Source organism: Elephas maximus, chromosome 1, assembly GCF_024166365.1.
Source record: "Elephas maximus indicus isolate mEleMax1 chromosome 1, mEleMax1 primary haplotype, whole genome shotgun sequence".
NCBI classification, from domain to species: domain Eukaryota; kingdom Metazoa; phylum Chordata; class Mammalia; order Proboscidea; family Elephantidae; genus Elephas; species Elephas maximus.
Genome location: NC_064819.1, coordinates 133,670,073 through 133,691,023, shown reverse-complemented (window position 1 = coordinate 133,691,023; position 20,951 = coordinate 133,670,073). Strand labels below are relative to the sequence as shown.

General features: G+C 40.9%; 1 protein-coding gene across 5 annotated transcripts in view; it reads right to left on the bottom strand.

The window, feature by feature from the left end:
- FAM135A (family with sequence similarity 135 member A) overlaps nt 1-19,266 on the bottom strand; it is a 130,718-nt gene extending 111,452 nt beyond the window's left edge. For all 5 annotated transcript variants that reach the window (XM_049895111.1, XM_049895155.1, XM_049895120.1 and 2 more), the window contains exon 1: nt 18,983-19,266. The gene's annotated coding sequence lies outside the window, so the exon portion shown is untranslated. The remainder of the gene's footprint in view (nt 1-18,982) is intronic.
- Between the last annotated feature and the right edge of the window lie 1,685 nt (nt 19,267-20,951).

The window sequence follows — 20,951 nt, the reverse complement described above, 5'->3', positions numbered from 1 at the left end:
TGAGGTTGCTTCAAGACAAAGCCACTAAAATGAGAGAAAGTGGTGGTGCACAGAAGGCAATAAATGAGGCAGGCTTAAGAACTATGTCCAGAAAAGAACTCTGGTATGGATACTGACACACTGAATGAATGGAGGCTAACATATAAGTATCCTACTACGTTTTTGAGAGTTGTATTTGTCAAAGAAACTGTAAGCTAGTGTGTAAGTCTGTGACTGTGTAACTTGCACACTAGCAAACCTGCAGGAAGCAGGTTATGAAAACTGTTTATCATACAAAGTGGGCAAACTGTCCTCTCAGTACTAACTTCAGATGTGGCCATTGAGGTTAATACAAGGAAGAAACACTCAGACAGTAAAGAAAGCAGTCATACTGTTACAGACACAGGCATTCTTACCAAAAAGCAGAACTAAGGATATTACTCCACTGACAGGGCAAGGGATCGTCATTGCTCCTGCTGAGTATAGAGACTGCTCTGTTTCTCCCTGCTTACTTTCCCAAATGGGAGATTTTATTACTGTTGTCCTCTTTCAGATATATCACTGTATGTTGGGTGTGTGTGGAAGCAGTGGGGGAAGAGCAGAGAGCTGTGTTTTGTTTATAGGTCTTGCAGATCTGACGGAAAGTACTACATAGCCCTCAGCAAGCCCAGACTAATGAAACGAGTGAGACCTTGGGTTGTCTTCTTTGTGGAAGGGAGGTAGGAGTGTTTTCAACAGGTAGGAAGAAGGGTACGCATGGATATTTAGGTGGACAAAGGGGCAGACTGTAGTAGGCTGCTTGTCATTAAGGTTTTCCTCTTCTTCCTAGCCAAATGGTCAGCCTGTATGAGACTACATTTCCTAGCCTCCCTTGATGGCAAGTGTTGTCAAGTGATCCTACCTGTGAGATGTACACAGAAGTAAATAAGTACCTCACTTACTTAAAAGGAAATTCTTTGCCCTGGACTTTATCTGCTTCCCCCTTTTTTACGCTAGAATATCTTCTTGACAGGGGCCTACCTTTGACCAAACAGATTAGGACAAAGCCCTAAATAATGATGAAACAAAAAGATATAAAGATTCTGGGTTCCTGAGTGGCTCCACAGAGCACAGATGTCCTACTTGCCTAGACTGCTCAGACTTTTTTGTCTTATAACTCTTTGTTATAGCAACTATATCTAACTGCCATGGACTGAATTGCGTCCCCCAAAAATATGTGTCAATTTGGCTAGTCCATGATTCCCAGTATTGTGTCATCTGATATAATTTTCCTTTGTGTTGTAAATCCTACCTCTGTGATGTGAATGAGGTGGAATTAGAGTTTGGAGGGCGGGATCATTGCCGAGATGGTCTCAGAGAAGACGGGATCAGTTTTAAGCCTTGAGAGTTAACGTAAACTGTTCTGTGGGTTTTGCACTTGCTGGGGGTCCATTACCCCTTCTTTCCTTCCAATTTCTTCCCTTTGTAATGAAAATGTCTACCCTGTACCTATTCTACCACTACATTTTGGAAGCAGATAACTTGTATTCTAGATTTCACAGGTTCACAGATGAAGAGGAATTTTACCCCAGGATGGTATATCCCTAAAGTCTCACCCTTATTTGATTTAGATGATTCAGAAGATGAAATTTCAAACTTAGAGTTGATTTAAGACTTTTGAGATGATGTTAGGGGATGAATATGTTTTGCACGTGGGAAAGACATGAATTTTGGGGGGCAAAAGGACAGCATGTTATGGATTGAATTGTGTCCCCAAAAAGCATGAGTTGTGAATCCTAACCTCTATGCCTGTGGTTACAATCCCATTCGGGAATGGGTTGTCTGTGTTGTGCTGGTAAGACAGGATTAGTGTAGAGTATGTCTTGAGTCAATCTCTTTTGAGATATATAAAAAAGATTAAACAAGCAAGCCAAAGAAGCAGAGGTGGGGTAAGATAGATGCAAAGGCACATGGAGATCTCTACGGAACCAGGAAGAAGGAGCTGAAGAGACAAGGACCTTCCTCCTGAGCCAACAGAGAAAGCCTTCCCCTAGAGCCAGCGCTCTGAATTCAGACTTCTAGCGTCTTAAACTGTTAGAAAATAAATTTCTCTTTGTTAAAGCCATCCACTTGGGGCATTTCTGTTATAGTAGCATTAGATAAATAAGACATCAGTATAAGTTAAAGACTTTCTAGCAGTTTCCTCCACCCTTTCTCTTGTATTCTGCTGTACTTTTTGTTACATTCCTGCTGTTTAGTTTTCCTGAAACCTGTTCTGCATATTCCCTAAGTAAAAACTATAAAATATGTGTACAGATATATACAGTGATGCAGATGAATCTGTTTTTTACTACTCCCAAAAAAGATAATCATTTTATTCATATGTATTGATAAAAGAAAAAAAAAAAATCAGAGAAAGAACTAAAGGCAAAGGAGAGCAGGGAAAAAGAAAAAGGAAATAAAATTCAGAGGGCTGAATTTTTCCCATCTATGGGGACAGCAATCACTACTGAGCTCCAGCCAATCCTCGCTGGCCCAGCACTATCAGAGGCCTCTAATTTTTCAAAGGAATTTGGAAATCTTTTAAGGTGACATCTCCTGAATTTTAGATGTTGCCTACTAATTTAACAGCAAGGAAACAAACAAAAATTCCAAAACAAAAACTGTATATTTCAAACCAAATCCATCTACAGGGCAAATTCATTCTTTGGGCTAACAGTTTGCAATCTCTGACTTACACAGATTCTCTGACCTGGGACCAGTCTTACACCACTCAGTTCGTTAGGCAAAGGATCTTCCATGAACCAGAAAAATCCTGGCCTGTTCTCTCTTAGGAATTAAAGAAGTTGCAGAAAGGGGTTCTTTCCTTTTACCCAGATGTCATGGATAGAACTGTGTCCCCCAAAAATATCTGTCAACTTGGCTAGGTCATGATTCCCAGTATTGTATGACTGTCTACCATTTTGTCATTTGATGTGATTTCCCTATGTGTTGTACATCCTATCACTATGATGTAATGAGATGGATTAGTGGCAGTGACACTGATGAGATCTACCAGGTTAGGCAGTGTCTTAAGCCAAACTTAAGTGAGGAGAGAGACATGGGTACCTCATACCATCAAGAAAGCACTGTCGGGAGCAAAGTGTGTCCTCTGGTCCTGAGGTTCCTGCGCTGAGATGCTCACAGATGAAGGGAAGACTGATGTATCACAAGGACCTTCCTCCAGAGCCGACAAGGAGAGAAAACCTTCCCCTGGGGTTGGCACCCTGAATTCGGACTTCTAGCCTACTAGACTGTTAGAGAATAAACTTCTCATTGTTAAAGCCATCCACTTGTGTTATTTCTGTTATAGCAGCCCTTGATGACCAAGACAACAGAGGATGTATGGGAGACTCTCTGTTGTAAGGAACCATCTGCACCCACCAAAATCTCCTGCACAGTCCACTGGCTGGTTCAGACCCTATCACTTTAACCTGAGCCTCCAAAGCTACTGAAATCAGCAGACTTATCTGAGACTGAGTCGTGCCATTCTGTTCTCCTGGCCCTAGCAAAACAGCCTAAACAATATTCTGAGAGGTTTGTTCAAGTAGGGCTCCTTCCTGAGCCGTTTCCTAGATAATTTAGAGTGAACACAGTTGAAAAACCTCCCAAACTCCAACCCAAAGAAGCCAGAAGGGCACCTCAAATAGCAATTGACTCTGATACTAAATAAGAATCTTATGCTGGAAGGCCTTTACATGTGAGATGAAATTTCTCTGCCAATCAAACCTGATAAGGAGGACTACACAATAATTACCTGGTAGTCTCAGGAAAAGTTAGCTTACTCCCAAAAACACAAAGTCACGAATTAATCACAAAAACATGCTTGGCTTTCTAGAGCTTCTCTGTCCAATATGGTGGCCACTAACCACATGTGGCTACCGAACAACTGAAATGTGCCTAGTGTGATTGAGGAACTAAATTTTTAACTTTAATTTTAAATTAAATACAAATTTAAATCCAAACACGGAATATAAAATATTTTCCCATTAAACATATCTTTATTGCTTGGATTGTTGTTGTTAGGTGCCATCGAGTCAATTCCAACTTATAACGACTGTCATGGGTTGAATTATGTCCCCCCCAAAAAGTGTGTATTAACTTGGTTGGGCCACGTGTGGTTGTCTTCCATTTTGTGATTTTCCTATGTGTTATAAATCATAATTTCTGCCTGTGGTTAAAGGAATTACAGTGGGATGTAACACTTTTGCTCAGGTCACCTCCCTGATCCAATGTAAAGGCAGTTTCCCTGGGATGTGGCCTGAAACACCTTTTCTCTCTCAAGAGATAAGAGAAAAGGGAAGCCAGCAGAGTGGGAACCTCATACCATCAAGAAGGCAGCCGCAGGAGCAGAGCACATCCTTTGGACCTGAGGCTCCTGGGCTGAGATACTCTCAGACCAAGGGAAGAAAATGACAAGGATCTTCTTCCAGAGCTGACCGACACAGAAAGCCCTCCCCTGGCGCTGACACTCTGAATTTGGACTTGTAACCTACTAGACTGTGGGAGAATAAATTTCTCTTTGCTATAGCCATCCACATGTGGTATTGCTGTTATAAAAGCACTAGATAACTAAGACAATGACCCTATGCAAAACAGAACAAAACACTGCCCAGTCCTGTGCCATCCTCACAATCCCTGTTATGCTTGAGCCCATTACTGCAGCCACTGTGTCAATCTATCTCGTTGAGGGTCTTCTTTTTTTCACTGACCCTCTACTTTACCAAGCATGATATCCTTCACCAGGGACTGATGCCTCCTGATAACCTGTCCAAAGTATTTGAGACATAGTCTCGCCATCCTTGCTTCTAAGGAGCTTTCTGGTTGTACTTTTTCCAAGATAAGTATGTTCGATCTTTTGGCAGTCCATGGTATATTCAATATTCTTCGCCAACACCACAATTCAAAGACATCAATTCTTCATCAGTCTTCCTTATTCATTGTCCAGCTTTCACATGCATATGAGGCGACTGAAAACACAATGACTTGGGTCAGGCACACCTTAGTCTTCAAGGTGACACCTTTGCTCTTCAACACTCTAAAGAGGTCTTTTGCAGCAGATGTGTCCAATGCAATGTGTCATTTCATGCCTTGACGGCTGCTTCCCTGGGCACTGATTATGGATCCAAGTAAAATGAAATCCTTAACAACTTCAATCTTTTCTCCATTTATCATGATGTTGCTTATTTGTCCAGTTGTGAGGATTTTTATTTTCTTTATGTTGAGGTGTAATCCACACTGAAGGCTGTGGTCTTTGATCTTCATCAGTGAAGTGCTTCAAGTCCTCTTTACTTTCAGCAAGCAAGGTTCTGTCATCTGCATAACGCAGGTTATTAATGTGTCTTCCTCCAATTCTGATGCACCATTCTTCATACAGCCCAGCTTCTCAGATTATTTGCCCAACAAACAGACTGAATAGGTATGGTGAAAGAATACAAACCTGACGCACACTTTTCCTGGCTTTAAACCATGCTGTATCCCCTTGCTCTGTTCTAACGACTGTCTGTTGATCAATGTACAGATTCCTGATGAGCACAATTAAGTATTCTGGAATTCCCATTCTTCTCAACGTTATCCATAATTTGTTATGATCCACACAGTCAAATGCCTTTGCATAGTCAATAAAACACAGGTAAACATCCTTCTGGTATTCTCTGCTTTCAGCCAGAATCCATCCAACATCAGCAATGATATCCCTCATTCCACAACCTCTTTTGAAGCCAGCTTGAATTTCTGGAAGTTCTCTGTCAATGTACTGCTACAGGTGCTTTTGAATTATCTTCAGCAAAATTTTGCTTGCATGTGATATTAATGATACCGTTTGATAATTTCTGTATTAGGTTGGATCACCTTTCTTGGGAATAGGCATAAATATGGATCTTTTCCAGTCCGTTGGCTGGGTAGCTGTCTTCCAAATTTCTTGGCATAGACAAGCGAGCACTTCCAGCTCTGCATCTGTTTGTTGAAACATCTCAATTGGTATTCCGTCAATTCCTGGAGACTTTTTTCACCAATGCCTGAGTGCACCTTGGCCTCTTCCTTCAGAACCATCGGTTCCTGATAATATCCTACCTCCTGAAATGGTTGAACGTCGACCAATTATTTTTGGTACGGTGACTCTCTGTATTCCTTCCATCTTCTTTTGATGCTTCCTGTGTTGTTTAATATTTTCCCCATAGAAACCTTCAGTATTGCAATTCGAGGCTTGAATTTATTCTTCAGTTCTTTCAGCTTAAGGAATGCCGAGTGTGTTCCTCCCTTTCAGTTTTCTATCACCAGATCTTTGCTCATGTCATTATAATACTTTACTTTGTCTACTTAAGCAGCCCTTTGAAATCTTCTGTTCAGCTCTTTTACTTCATCATTTCTTCCATTCGCTTCAGCTACTTGACATTCCAGAGTAAGTTTTAGAGTCTCTTCTAACATCCATTTAGGTCTTTTCTTTCTTTTTAATATCTTTTACTTTCTTCATATACGATGTCCTTGATGTCATTCCACAACTCATCTGGTCTTTGGTCATTAGTGTTCAATGGGTCAAATCTATTCTTGAGATGGTCTCTAAATTCAGGTGGGATATACTCAAAGTCATACTTTGGTTCTTGTGGACTTGTTCTAATTTTCTTCAGTTTCAATTTGAACTTGTAAATGAACAACTGATGGTCTGTTCTGCCCCAGTCTTGTTCTGACTGATGATATTGAGCTTTTCCATTGTCTCTTTCCACAGATGTAGTTGATTTGATTCCTGCGTATTCCATCTGGTGAGGTCCACATGTATAGTCACCATTTATGTTGTTGAGAAAAGGTATTTGCAATGAAGAAGTCTTTGGTCTTGCAAAATTCTATTATGCCATCGCTGGCATCGTTTCTATCACCAAGGCCATATTTTCCAACTACTGATCCTTCCTCTTTGTTTCTAACTTTCACATTCTAATCACCAGTAATTATTAATGCATTCTGATTGAGTGTTCGATCAATTTCAAACAGCTGAAGTTGGTAAAAACCTTCAATTTTGGCCTTAGTGGTTGGCGTGAAAATTTTGAATAATCATCATATTAACTAGTCTTCCTTGTAGGCATATGGATATTATCCTATCACTGAGGGCGCTGTACTTCAGGATAGATCCTGAAATGTTCTTTTTGACAATAAATGCAACATCATTCATGTCATTCCCGACATAGTACACCATCTGATTGTTTGATTCAAAATGGCCAATACAGGTCCATTTCAGCTTACTAATGTCTAGAATATCAATATTTATGAGATCCATTTTATTTTTGATGATTTCCAATTTTCCTATTGTCTTAGTCATCTAGTACTGCTTTAACAGAAATGCCATAAGTGGATGGCTTTAACACAGAGAAATTTATTTCTTCACAGAATGTAAAGCCCAAATTTAGGGTATTAGCTCCAAGGGAAGGCTTTCTCTCTCTGTCAGCTTTCTCATCCATCTTCCCCCAGGCTAGGAGCTTCTCTATATAGGGACCCCGGTCCAAAGGATGCACTCTGCTCCTAGCACTGCTTTCTTGATGGTATGAGGTGCCCAGAAGCCGTGGTGGCGTAGTGGTTAAAGGGTATGGCTGCTAACCAAAAGGTTAGCAGTTTGAATCCACCAGATGCATCTTGGAAACTCTATGGGACAGTTCTACACTGTCCTATAGGGTCACTATGAGTCGGAATCTACTGCATAGTGATGAGTTTATGAGGTCCCCAACGCTCTGCTTGCTTCCCTTTCCTTTTATCTCACGTAAGATAAAAGGTGGTGCAGGCCACGCTTCAGGGAAACTCCCTTTACACTGGGTCAGGAATGTGACCTTAGTAAGGGTGTTACAATCCCACCCTAATTCTCTTTAACATAAAATTACATTCACAAAATGTAGGATGATCACGCAATAATGGGAATCATGGCCTAACCAAGTTGACACATATTTTGGGGGGACATAATTCAACCTATGACACCTATATTCATACTTTGTACATTCCACGTTCCAATCATTAGAGGATGTTTGCAGCTGTTTCTTCTTATTTTGAGTTGTGCCACTTCAGCAAAAGAAGGTCCAAAAAGTTTGACTCCATGCATGTCATTAAGGTCAACTCTGCTTTGACGAGGCAGCTCTTCCTCAGTCATACTTTAAGTACCTTCCAACCCGAGGGGCTCATCTTCAGACACTGTTCCATTGCTATTCATAAAGTTTTCACTGGCTAATTCTTTGCAGAAGTAGACCACCAGGTTCTTCTTCCTCATCTGTCTTAGTCTAGAAGCTCAGCTGAAACTTGTCTGCCATGGGCGACCCTGCTGGTGTTTGCATACCGGAGGCATAGCTTCCAGCATCACAGCAACATGCAAGCTCCCACAGTACAACAAACTGACAGACACATGGGTGTTGCTTTGATAGGACAACATTTTACTTTAATTGTTAAAAATGTAGTATACAAATTGAGATAGGGTGTATAAGTGTAAGATACATGCTGGATTTCAAAGACTTAATATAAAAAAAGTATTTCATTATTATTGGTTTTTATATTGATTACATCTTGAAATAATATTTTTAATATATTGGATTAAATAAGGGAGCCCTGGTGGCACAATGGTTAAGTGCTCTGCTGCAAACTGAAAGGTTGGCGGTTTGAACCCACCAGTGGCTCTGTGGAAGAAAGATGTGGTGATCTGCTTCTGTAAGGATTACGGTCTTGATAACCTTATGCGACAGTTCTACTCTGTCCTATATGGTCACTGTGAGTTGGAATACTTGATGGCAACTGGTTGGGTTAAACAAAATATATTATTAAAATTAATTTTACCTGTTTTTTTTAATGTGACTACTAGAAAATTTTAAATTATATGTCTCACATTATATTTCTATATAGTCTAGAAATACCATTTCATTCCTTTAATTGCTGTAATATATAGTAACTGTCTCAGAAGCAGTATTAGGTGCACAGAAACCATGCACAGCTTCTAGGACTACAGGGATACTCATTCCCATCAGATCAGCTGACAGACATCCATATTCATGAAGGGGAGCTGAACCATGGATATATAGAAAAACATGGAAGATGTCCCTACACCATCCACACTGATACTAAAACCATAGCTAATCACATTGAACTCAGTCTGAATTCATGAGTGTTTCAGAAGCTAAAAGAGGATGTAGAAATGTGAAACTAAGACGTATAGCTCCGAGGTTCCTCAAGATGGGCAGATTATGGCCCTGAAGACCACAGATCATCTCACAGAAATCAAAGAACTAATATCCTTGACTCAAATTATGGACCCAAAATAGATTCCCTAAGGATGTTCTTTCTCCTAAGGCAGAGGGTAAAGTAATTGAACAAACTGGAGATTCCAACACTCCCCTTGTCAACCTAAGGAGTAAAAAGTTGGTAGTTCGAACCCACTCAGAGGTACTGCTGAAAGGCCTTGCGATCTGCTACTGTTAAGAGTACAGCCAAGAAACCCCTATGGAGCAGTTTTACTCTGTAACACATGGGGTTGCCATAAGTTAGAACTGACTTGATGGCAACGAGTTTTTTTTTTTTTTTAAGATCCTTCAACTATTGAACCAACAGCCCCAGCTTCTGAATTCGATTCTCAAGTTAAAAGCAACAGGACAAATAGATTCAGAGCCTATCATATTGACAATTCTAATAATGGTGACCCATCTTACGCAGAAGTTAGAGACTAAAGACAACTACATAAGGCAAAAATCACCTATGGACTAGCATGCCCTTGAAAATCCATTATGAAGGCTCCATATTGACTACTAATACATATTATTTCTCAATAAGGACAATACATTCACTCTTTCCTCCAACTTTAGGGGAAAAAATGTTTCTTTAGTTGAACACCAGATAATGTAAATTTGCATTTTGAGGTCATATGCATAAAAAACATACACGTTCAAATGTTTACACTCAATGCAGTTAAAAGCTCACACTACAGTAGACACACTGGGACTGATATCAGATGAAGAAACAACAGACTCACACTCAGCTAGATGAAGGGCTTACACTATGACAGATAAGTGGGAACTGAGACTGACATTTGTGATCTGGGGCTGAATGAGGGAAGAACATCTAATATGTATAGCTAAATTCAAGTAGGTTAAATAGGAATATGATAGGAACAGAGAAATCTTCTGGTTCTAAAAGCAGGTTAACACTATCCATCTAATATTATCTAGTCTGATTTGGGGTCCATTTTCTTGGACCTTCTTCAAATGAATAAGCAGGAAGCCCAAAATAGGAACACCCCTAGAAGCCTTTAGAATGTTGCTCACATAATCTCGTGAATAATAAAAGACTCTTCTAACAGTCATGTTCTGTAGCAGATGGAGGAGAGTAGGAAAACGGGTCTCTTAGGAGAACTCAGCCACCAATTTTCTCAAATCCCACTCACCTGGGGCAAAGCAGTCCTTCAATTCACATAGGCTCAGGTCTTTCCAGCTGCTGAGCTAATCTTTTGAGCTAGTCAGACAGGACAGCAATAAACTGAAAACTATCAGCCAGTGACATCTGGATTAGTCTTGTCTTTAAGTCTGCTATCTGGTTTAACTTCTGGCCACTTGAGTTGGTTCAATCTGCACTGGTTGGTTCAGTCTGAGCTATGATCTTACTTTTCTATTTACATTCAGTTCTCAATTGACTGAGGCCCTGACACACTGCCTAGCTTTGTAAGCTCCTTCTTGCAGGGGCTAACACGCTCAATCACTGGATTATACCCTGCTCTAAAATGGCCAAGCCACCTGTCACTTGCCTGATTCTGAACATCACTACCACTCAGACAAATGGCTTTTAACCTTCTTTCACATGTACAACATACTTTCATCAGTAACATTTCTCATTTTAAAAAGTGATTTACAGAGAAGCTGAGCTTACCAGAATCATTACAGTAGACAGGACATGCAAAGTTAAGGAAAATCACTGTTCTATAAATTTGCTACCACTCTTCATTCACCAAAATAAACTCCTGGGGGGCAGCCATATGCCACACTGCATGAATTATAGAAAAACTTGAGAAGTAAATTCTTTTGGGGGGGGTGGAGGGGGGTGAGAATCTTCCAAAGCAAAGATAATAATAGCTTGACAGACAAATTATATTTTTAAAAGCTATGTTTCTCTGTTGATAGCAAATATAGACTAAATATCAATACCAAATAACTATCATTTATGGACATGCAAAGCTTTTTGGATGAAGATGTCCAGGACCAGGTGATACTTTGTTCTGATATAAATAAGAATGCCATGAGCCAACTTGATGGCAATAATAACTCTTGCACTAGTAGCTATAGCTATATTATTTCATTTTATCCTTCTAACCATCTGAGAGCTATTATTACTCCATTTCATAGGTGAGGAAACTAAGGAGCACAAAGTTTATGTAATCTATCCAAGGTCACACAGAAGTTAATGGAAAAAGGACAGAAATATCTGTCTGACTCCAATGATTATATTTGCATCTGTATAATTCTAAAGTCCACACCTGAATTGCTGTAAGAGATTCAATGATCATCAACTAACAAAATAAATGTGCTGCTACTAAAAGAAAAACTGAAATTAGAATAGAACATTAATGAAAAAATTACATTCGATTAAATATATTCAACTTCCCATGTAATTAACATTATTCCCTCATTATGAAATCCACAAATTTCTTAAACCTTAAACCCAAACACAAAACCTAAAGTTATTTAAAGGTATTGTTCTCTTCCAATTTCTTTAAAATTTGGGTTTAAACTGCTGTAACAGGTAAATATATTATTACTAAACTTAGAGCTGACACTTATATTAAGAAGTTAGCACTCTCAAAAAGAATAGTGTTGATAGGTATTAATATGATAGAAAAACATAACGTAGAAGGGAACCTTAGTTAAATTCTGAGAGTATGTCCATGGTTGATTTATTTCAAGAGAATGAAGTAAAAAAACAAAGAACCTGTATTGCTCATTCTGAACCAAACCAAACCTGCCACCATCATGTCAATTCTGGCTCGTAGCAACACTACAGGACAGAGCAAAACTGCCCCATAGGGTTTCCAAAGGAGTGCCTGGTGGATCTGAATTGCCGACCTTTTGGTTAGCAGACGAGCTCTTAACCAGTGTGCTACCAGGGTTCCTATTGCTCACTGCGTGACAGTCAATAAAAGCTACCCGTAACATTATAGGGACAATGGGAATTGGGATTTAAGTTACTAAAAGTAGTTCACATAAACTTTTCAGGGATACATCTATACCATAAAACAAACTATCAATAACAATACAGAATACGTTTGAATATACCATGTTATTAAATACCTTAAAAACTCCAGAAATACCAAAATTAGCTACTCCTCTTAATATGAAGTGAAATTCAGAAATAACCACTGTCATCAGCTATTAGCTAGTTCTGGGATCTGCCCAGCATTGCTTAAATATTGCTTTCTGTAAGCTCTCTCAACAGAGCATATTATGGATTGTGTTCCCCCAAAATATGTGTTGAAATCCTAACCCCTGTAAGTGTAAGCATGACCCTGTTTGGAAACAGGGGTTTTCTTTTGTTATGTTATTGAGGTCATTATCAGAGTAGGGTGGGTCCTAAACTTAATTACTACTGAGGTATAAAAAGAATAGACACAAAGAGACACAAAAGGTTAAGAGGAAGACAGATGACAGAGACAGATGCATTTACAAGCCCAGAACACCAAGGATTAGTGGCAGAAAAAAAAAAAAAGAAGCTGAAATGGACAAGGAAGGACCTCGCCTAGAGCCACACCCTAAATCTGGACTTCCAGCCTCCTGAACCGTGAAAAAATAAATTTCTGTCCTTTAAAGCTACCCATGTGTGATATATTTTGTCATTGCAGCACCAGGTAACTAAGACAGAGCACAAAGTTCAAAACCAAAACAAAAATAATTTTTAATCCTCTTCTGAAAAACATTCTGAGAAATGAATATTTTCTTATACGACACATCATGCTGTCTTTAGTCTAGCAGCAACTTTGATATAAGATAGACCTGGATTCAAATTCAGACCCTCTGAGACTCAGTTTTCTGAAATGGAAATAATATTTATAACTCCTAGCTCAAAAAGTGAGATGTAAACGGGTAATACATACAAAGCACTAAGCACCGTTGTTGTTGGTAGCTGCTATCAAGTTGGCCTCTGATTCGTGGTGACCCCATGTACAACAAAATGGAAGTGATTTACAGAGAAACTGAACTTATCAGAATCATTACAGTAGACAGGTCATGTCAATTAAGGAAAATCACTGGTCTAGAAACTTGATGACACTCCTCATTCATCAAAATAAACTCCTGGGGGGCAGCCATATGCCATACTGCAAGAATTACAGGAAAACTTAACAGGTAAATTCTTCTCTTTTTTTTTTTTTTGGAGCGGGGGGAGTGTGAGTGGAGAAAAAACAAACTCTGAACACTGCCTGTACCAGCCCCATGATCAGTTATGGATCAAACTGTTGTAATTCATAGGGTTTTCATCAGCTGATTTTCGGAAGCAGATCACCAAGCCTTTCTTCTTAGTCTGTCAGCTCTGCTGAAACCTGTTCAGCATCATGGCAACTCCCAATCCTCCACTGACAGACGCATACTGCTCAATCAACAGCTGACATTATGATGTAATTTTATCTCAATTCTTAAATATGATTGCACTCAAAGAAATGTCTATCCAAAGTAATAGCCTATTATCCTAAGTTTCAATTGCATAGCTAGAAAGTTATTTTCATTTACAGGCCATAGGACCTTCAAGGAGAAGGGTTGGCTTTAACTAAGATCTTCTTAAATGTTGGCGGGGGGCGGGGGGCGGGAGGACAAAGACATTGAATATTTGAACTTTATATTCAAAGAAATTTTCTACTGACTTCACTCCTTATTGTCATTTCTTTGGCTCCCATTACTTGGAGGACTATTTCAGAACTCTTCTACCAAAATGGGGCTATGGCAAGCATTCTCATATTGTTTTTAGTATATTTTGACATAAAATGGTTATTAATTTTACAGAAAGGGACTGGTAACAGCTTGTATTCTAACCTTACCTGCCTGAGGAAAGTGACTAATTTTCAGTCTTAAGGTAAACCTGAGTAAGGATGAGGTTGGTTTTAAAATCTGGGGCTCTCAATTCCCAAAGACAAAAATGATAGCTAAGGGAATACAGGCCTCCAAGCCTTAAACTGTGATTGCCAGTAAGCCCAGACTTTGTGGCTCAGACATCGACAGCAGTATTTCAAAATGAAGCCCATGACTTACTGGTAACTTGAAGACGTCAAAGAACAAATGTTACAGATACCACTGCTCTAAAAACAATCATGAATGAAGCAGCTGCATCCTATAAGGCAACTTCAAGGGGATGTCAGTGAAGGAATAGTTCTAGTTTAAACTAAGAACTATAACAAAAGAACATTTCTCAGAACTTAACAAAAATGTTCCAGAATACTACCAATTGTAGACTTTTATATTGGCAACATTATTTTTTCATACTTTCTATATTCTGATGGTCTGATAGAGACCTAATCCCACAAAAGTACACATGCTGTAATTTTCTCAGGGTGCTTTTTTGGTTGAGAGATAATTGAGCACTAAGGTACGCCTTACCCAAGCCATGGTATTTTCAATCACCTAATATGCGTACAAAAGCTGGACAATGAATAAGGAAGACCAAAGAGGAATTGATGCATTTGAATTATGGTGTTGGCAAAGAATATTAAATATACTATGGACTACTGGAAGAACAAACAAATCTGTCTTGAAAGAAGTACAGCCAGAGTGCTCTTTAGAAGCATGAGTAGCGAAACTTCATCTCACACATGGACTTTGGACATGTTATCAGAAGGAACCAGTCCCTGGAGAAGGACATCATGCTTGGTAAAGTAGAGGGTCAGCAACTAAGAGGAAGATATTCAAGTGACACAGTGGCTGCAACAATGGTCTCAAACATAGCAACGATTGTGTGGATGGTGCAGGATAGGGCCGTGTTTCGTTCTATTTGTACATAAGGTCACTATGAGTCAGAACCAACTCAGGGCACCTAACAACAACAACCACCAAGGGGTTATTCAAGCAGGAGACATTTCTTAATGGTATAATATGCCTGACACTTTTATATTCCTGTTATGAAAAAAACTGAGGCTATTTATTTTTCTAAGTTTAGCACATCACTGGTAACCAAGTATGTACCTGTTAAGAACTGCCAATCTTTAAAAATAAAATGGTGAAACCCACACAGAGTTGCTTCACTTTATTCTTTCTGAAAACACCAGATCTGCATAACAACTTGTGCTTTGTAACTTTTCTGAAAAACCACTGGATGAATTAAAAATGCTTTTTTCTCTATTCCCACTCTGCTTTTTATTCCTATTCATTTCTAAACCTTTTAGTGATGGGGAAAATAAAAATACTTCAAATTTGTATATCCTCATGCCCATTCATTTAAACACACACGTATGTACACACCACAAAACTCCCTTTTATTGATTTTCCCTCAATACCTAGAATCAAAGGAAAAAAAATCTTTACCCTGTCTATCCTTTCAACAACTCCACCCTTAAGGATCTATTATCTATAGAGAACAAAGCTAAAACATAAGACAAAAGAAATTTTGGAGATAACCAAAAAAGTTTTAACTCATATCTCTTTATAGTGTCAGCTCCTGGCAAACAAAGGACGTAATTGTTCTACGTACTGAATGCTGCATTGTCTGTTTCACTGTATATAAACATTAACTACTCCAAGGTGGCCCACAGTCACCACCATTATATTAGACTTTTTAGAGAAGTCTGAAATTTTTTAAAAAGTATCTAAAAACTAGTTTGATCTAGGACTTAAGCAGTCTAGTTATACTCTTACTATATAGTCTAAAAGATAAAAATTTCTAAGTATTTATATAGCAATTTTTGTCTGTGGTGGCACTAAGCATGTTTTAATGATTAGGGCTTACTTTGTTACTGTAAAATTATGGGTGGCCACCCTTATTACCCACATTTTATAGGTGGAGACACCAAGGTAGAGAGAAGTGGCTTCTACAAAGTCACGTTATGAGTCATAATAAGAGTTCAGATCTTCCTACTTCTAGTCCTGTGCCTAGAGTCCACCATGAAGCCTTATTTTAATTTCCAAGACCACAAAATCAACTCCAAAAATAGCAACAAGAATTTGTAGGCATTGACATATGAATATTTACCTAAAAATAAAAAGAGTTAGCTTTGAAGGGAGGGCAAGCTTCCTTCAGAAAGGGCAGTTATCTCCATTTGCATTTGAAGAAATCATTTTTAAAAAACAACTTAAAAGGTGAGGAGTTCATCATCTCCTACCATATACAACAGTTGCTGGTTCTTCTAAAGAGGCACAGTTTAATGACACCGAGTTCTAAGTTGCGTCTGCTTCTTTTTTTATCTCTGAAATCATTTTGAGTAAGCAATTACACTTTTTTGCCTTGGTATTTCCCTTTCATAAAATAGAAACCAAACCCTTTGCTGTCGGGTCAATTCCGACTCACAGTGACCCTACAGGGCAGAGTACAACTGCCCCATGGGGTTTCCAAAGAGTGGCTGGTGGATTCGAACTGCCAACCTCTTGGTTAGCAGCTTAGCTCTTAACAACTGTGCCACCAGGGCTCCAAAATAGAAACAGAAAAACTTAATTCCTCCCTGATGTAGATAACATGAGGGAGAAATTACTGTTTGTGGACTCCTTTGAGGTTCCAGGAAAAAAAAAATAATCCAGTTGATCTTCAACCCTAGAATAAAGGTGCACTTCACTGAAAGTAATCGATGCCTTCAAATAAGATACTATACTATTATTTATGAAGTTTTATTTAAGCGAAATCTTTTTTTAAACTGTGTTTTAGGTAAAGTTTACAGCGAAAATTAGTTTTTCATTCAAAAATGTGTACACAAATTGTTTTGTGACATCGGTTGCAAACCCCTCAATGTGTCAGCACCCTCTCCCTTTCCCTTTCCACCCTGGTTTCTCTGTGTTCATTTGTCCAGTTTTCTTGTCCCTTTCTACCTTCTAGTCTTTGCTTTTGGGCAGACGGTGCCCATTTGGTCTTGTATGCTTGACTGAACTTAAGCCAAATCTTGATCACAAAAAAACGGTTTTGATCACAAATAAAAACCTCCAAAACTGTTTTAAAAGTTCTATTGCCCAATTTGGAAACCCTGGTGGCATAGTGGTTAAGTGTTACGGCTGCTAACCAAAGGGTTGGCAGTTCGAATCCACCAGGCGCTCCTTGGAAACTCTATGGGGCAGTTCTACCCTGTCCTATAGGGTCTCTATGAGTCGGAATAGACTCGACGGCACTGGGTTTGTTTTTTTGTGGTTATTGCCCAATTCAGAAATTAAATACATCTGGTTTCACATATTTTTCCTTTAGTAAATGTTCTATGGTAATTCTATTCGTAAATAAGAAGAAACTGTATTCAATTATTAGAGGACAGAGACCCTCGGGAAAAGCAGGGATGTGATGCAATCAACTACAACGGCAAATGTATAAAATCTCAAATTAATGGTTTTAAACAATAACTTTTGTTAAATTTATGATTAGTTCTTGGACAACTATACTTACTGGAGAACAAAAAAATTTCCAAATTTTAAGCATGTATTTGAAGTTTAGCCTTTCAGATATCTTAACCCTTTATAAAACCCCTTTGCCACGGGGTCGATTCCGACTCATAGCGACCCCATAGGACAGAGTCCAACCCTATAGGATGGAGTAGAACTGCCCCATAGAGTTTCCAAGGAGCGCCTGGTGGATTCGAACAGGGTGATCTTTTGGTTAGCAGCTGTAGCACTTAACCACTACGCTAGGAGGGTTTCCATTAACCCTTTATAGTTTATCAAATCCGTACTCAAGTTGCCTCTCCTGGCAAGTCAGGTAAACATAATTCTTAAAAAAAAGAAAAAAAAAATTGAAGCTTCAGTAAGTGTAACCGGTTTAATGCTACTGTCACTCATTTGAAAAAATTCCAGCCAGTCAAGAAGGAAGATGAAGAGATTTTATTAAATTTGAAGCTGAAGTAAGAATATTGAGTGGATACCTAGCTTAGGTAGAAAGCAGAAGAAAGACTAGAAGGGCATGTTAGAAATAACTCTGCAGGGATTTAATAAAAAGTAAAACAAACGGAATGAAATGAAAAAGGGTCGATCCAAAAAAAAAAAAAAGTTTTAGAAGCAAAAAAAAAAAAAAAAAGGGACCGGAATGGAAAAGAACGAGAGAGGGGCCATTAGACCATAAGCGATGAAGTAGGGTACCAAAAGAGAGCAAAGAATAAAGGAGCTAGGGCCGCGGAAGGGAAAGGTGGGGTCAAGGAATGAACTCCAGCGCAAAGCGATGCTAAAGCAAAACACACATTCGGAAACTAACAAAAGAGAACGAAGATGAAGTACCGAAAGGTGGAAAATAGGGAGAAAACAGAGCCAAGGAAGAAACTATGCGGACACGAAATGAGACCTGGTTGGAGAGGGTAAGGAGCGTCTGCTAGGGAAATGCCAGGCTAGGGATGCAGAGTGAAAGGGAAGAAATCGGGGAAGCCAAAGGATATGCTGCCTCCAACGGAGGGACCACCGTGGCGAAAATGCACGTGGGAGGCGCGAGATGGGAAAGAGGAGCCGCGGAAGGGGGGTAAAGGCGGGACAGAGCTGCGAGGATGGAGCTGGGGGCCAAAGGCAGGCGAAGGCTGGGAAACAGCAGGCGTGAGCTTCAGGAAGAGCCGGCCAAGGGACGCGCCACATGGGCAGGGACGGCAGGGGGCATCGGGCGAGAGGCGCGCCGCGGCCCCTAACCTCCCCGAGGGCGCCCTATGCGCCGTCCCCACCGACCTTCAGCGGCCCGGCGGCCGGGCTCCGGCCGGTAGCCGCCGCGTCAGGGACAGGAGCGGGTGAGCCGGGGATGAGAAGAAGGAGGCCGCTTCCTGCCGGGCCCTTGGGAAGAAGGAACGGAGGGAGGGGTCGTGGGTGTCGGGAGCCGGGAAAGACCAAGGGGACAGTTAGGGGCTTACCTCTTGCCCTGCTCGGCCTCTTCCACAGCCTGTCCGGCACAGGAGCTTGTGGTCGCGCTGAAAGAAGACGGCCCTACCCGGGTCAGCACCATCCCGCCCCGGGGCCCCCTTACATCGCCATCGCAGCCACCGCAGCCGAGGAGCCGGTTCGTCACCGCCGCTCGGCGACTGGCCCAGCAGAGCCAGCGAGCATGCGCAGTCGCCCCAGTCCCGTGGGAGCCCGGGCGGGTCAGCTCTACCTGCGATCAACAGGTCCCTGGGCACGCGGCCCCGCCCCGGCCTCTCTCGCCTCCCCCTCCCGCCTCTCTCCTCCCCTCGCTGAGCCAGGCCCCGCCCCCTTCACGCCCCGCCCCTTCGGAGTCTGGGCCGCGGCCGTAACCCCAGTGCCAACTGAGATTTCGAGAGATTTGTCAGTCCTACCCTGCTCCCGTTCCCAAGTTCCCGCGAGAACGGAAGGTTTGCGTCAATAAGACGCGCGTGTCCCAGCTGCTGGGCGAATCTGCAGAGTTGGGAAGACGTGTGCGTTTTGACCAGTTTAGGACGAGAAGTATAGGAGCCTTGGTGGCACAATGGTTAAGCTCTCTGCTGGCAAGGGCATTTGGATCGCGCCAGCTGCTCCTCGGGAGACAAGACCTGGCGATCTACTCCCTTAAAGATTTCAGCCTAGAAAACCGTATGGGGGCAGCTCTACTCTGCTATAGTGTCGCTGTAAGTGGGAGTCAACTCCACGGCACACAACCAGATGAGGAGTGGCGGACCAGAGAAGGGCAAAAAGAGTGATAAAACTCTGATCTCTCTCTATCTTCACCTCCAGGGAGCGCTCCCCCATTTGCCCAGTAGGAAAAGAAGCTGTGAGGGGAGCCATGCTAACTAGCCACAGCTACTGCCTTTCGTGACGCAGTTGTTAACATTTTGGTCGAGATGTTGCTGCCACTATAATAGCTTCTCGGTTGATGACGCCCAAAAGGGCGGGAGGGGATCAGTGAAGTCATAGTTCTTAAATTCTATTAACAGAAGCCCATGATTTGGATAGCCCATGAAGGATAGTCCTCCAATTATTTACCGTTGCCGAATCTAACCTAGCAGAACTTTTTGTGGTGCATGAAGCTTAGTACGTTACTAAAGAGTTAATGAAAAGAAGAAACTTGCGGCTGCAGCTTGTGTGTTAATCTGTCTCTCTTAGGAAAATATACTTAACATCCAACTGCATTTCTCCATTCTTTCCCTAAAACACACCCTGTGCCGAGATTCCTTGCCTATTCCACGTTCTTTTCATCCAAATCACATTATGATCTCCTAGGTGCCAGGCAAGGAGCCCTGGTGGCACAGTGGTTAAAGCACTAGGCTGCCAACCCAAAGGTCAGTGGTTCCAATCCACCAGAAGCTCTAGTGGAGAAATATGGTAGTCTGCTTCCTTAAAGATTACAGCCTTGGAAACCCTATAGTGCAGTTCTACTCTGTCCGATAGGATAGCTGAGTCCGAATCGACAGACAGCTGTGGGTTTGGGATTTTGGGGTTTACGTGCCAGACACTGTACTAACCTTGGAGGGGGATACCCAGATGAGTAAAACATAGAACTTGGGTGGATTGTTTACAGTGCAGTGCAGAGATACATGCACAAGGAGCTATTGGAGAGCAGAAGAGAAACATTAATCCAATTTAGGTTGAGAAAGGATGAGTCAGGAAGAACTTCCAGGAGAAAATGGTTCTGTAGAGTTAAAAAGTGATACCTGTGGAGGCCGGGGGGTGGGGGCGGTAGAGGAGGAAAGGGATCCCTTGGACAAAAGTTATAAGATGAGAAACTGTTCTGGAACTAAAACTAAGAACATATGGGTGCTGAAGTTTGTGAAGGTGAGGCTAGAAAAATAGGCAAGGGTCAGATCATGGTAAAGGTTTGAAGGAAAATCAGTTTGACTAGCATTTCTTGATTACCTATTAGGTGTTTGTCAAGCACTATGCTAGTTGCTG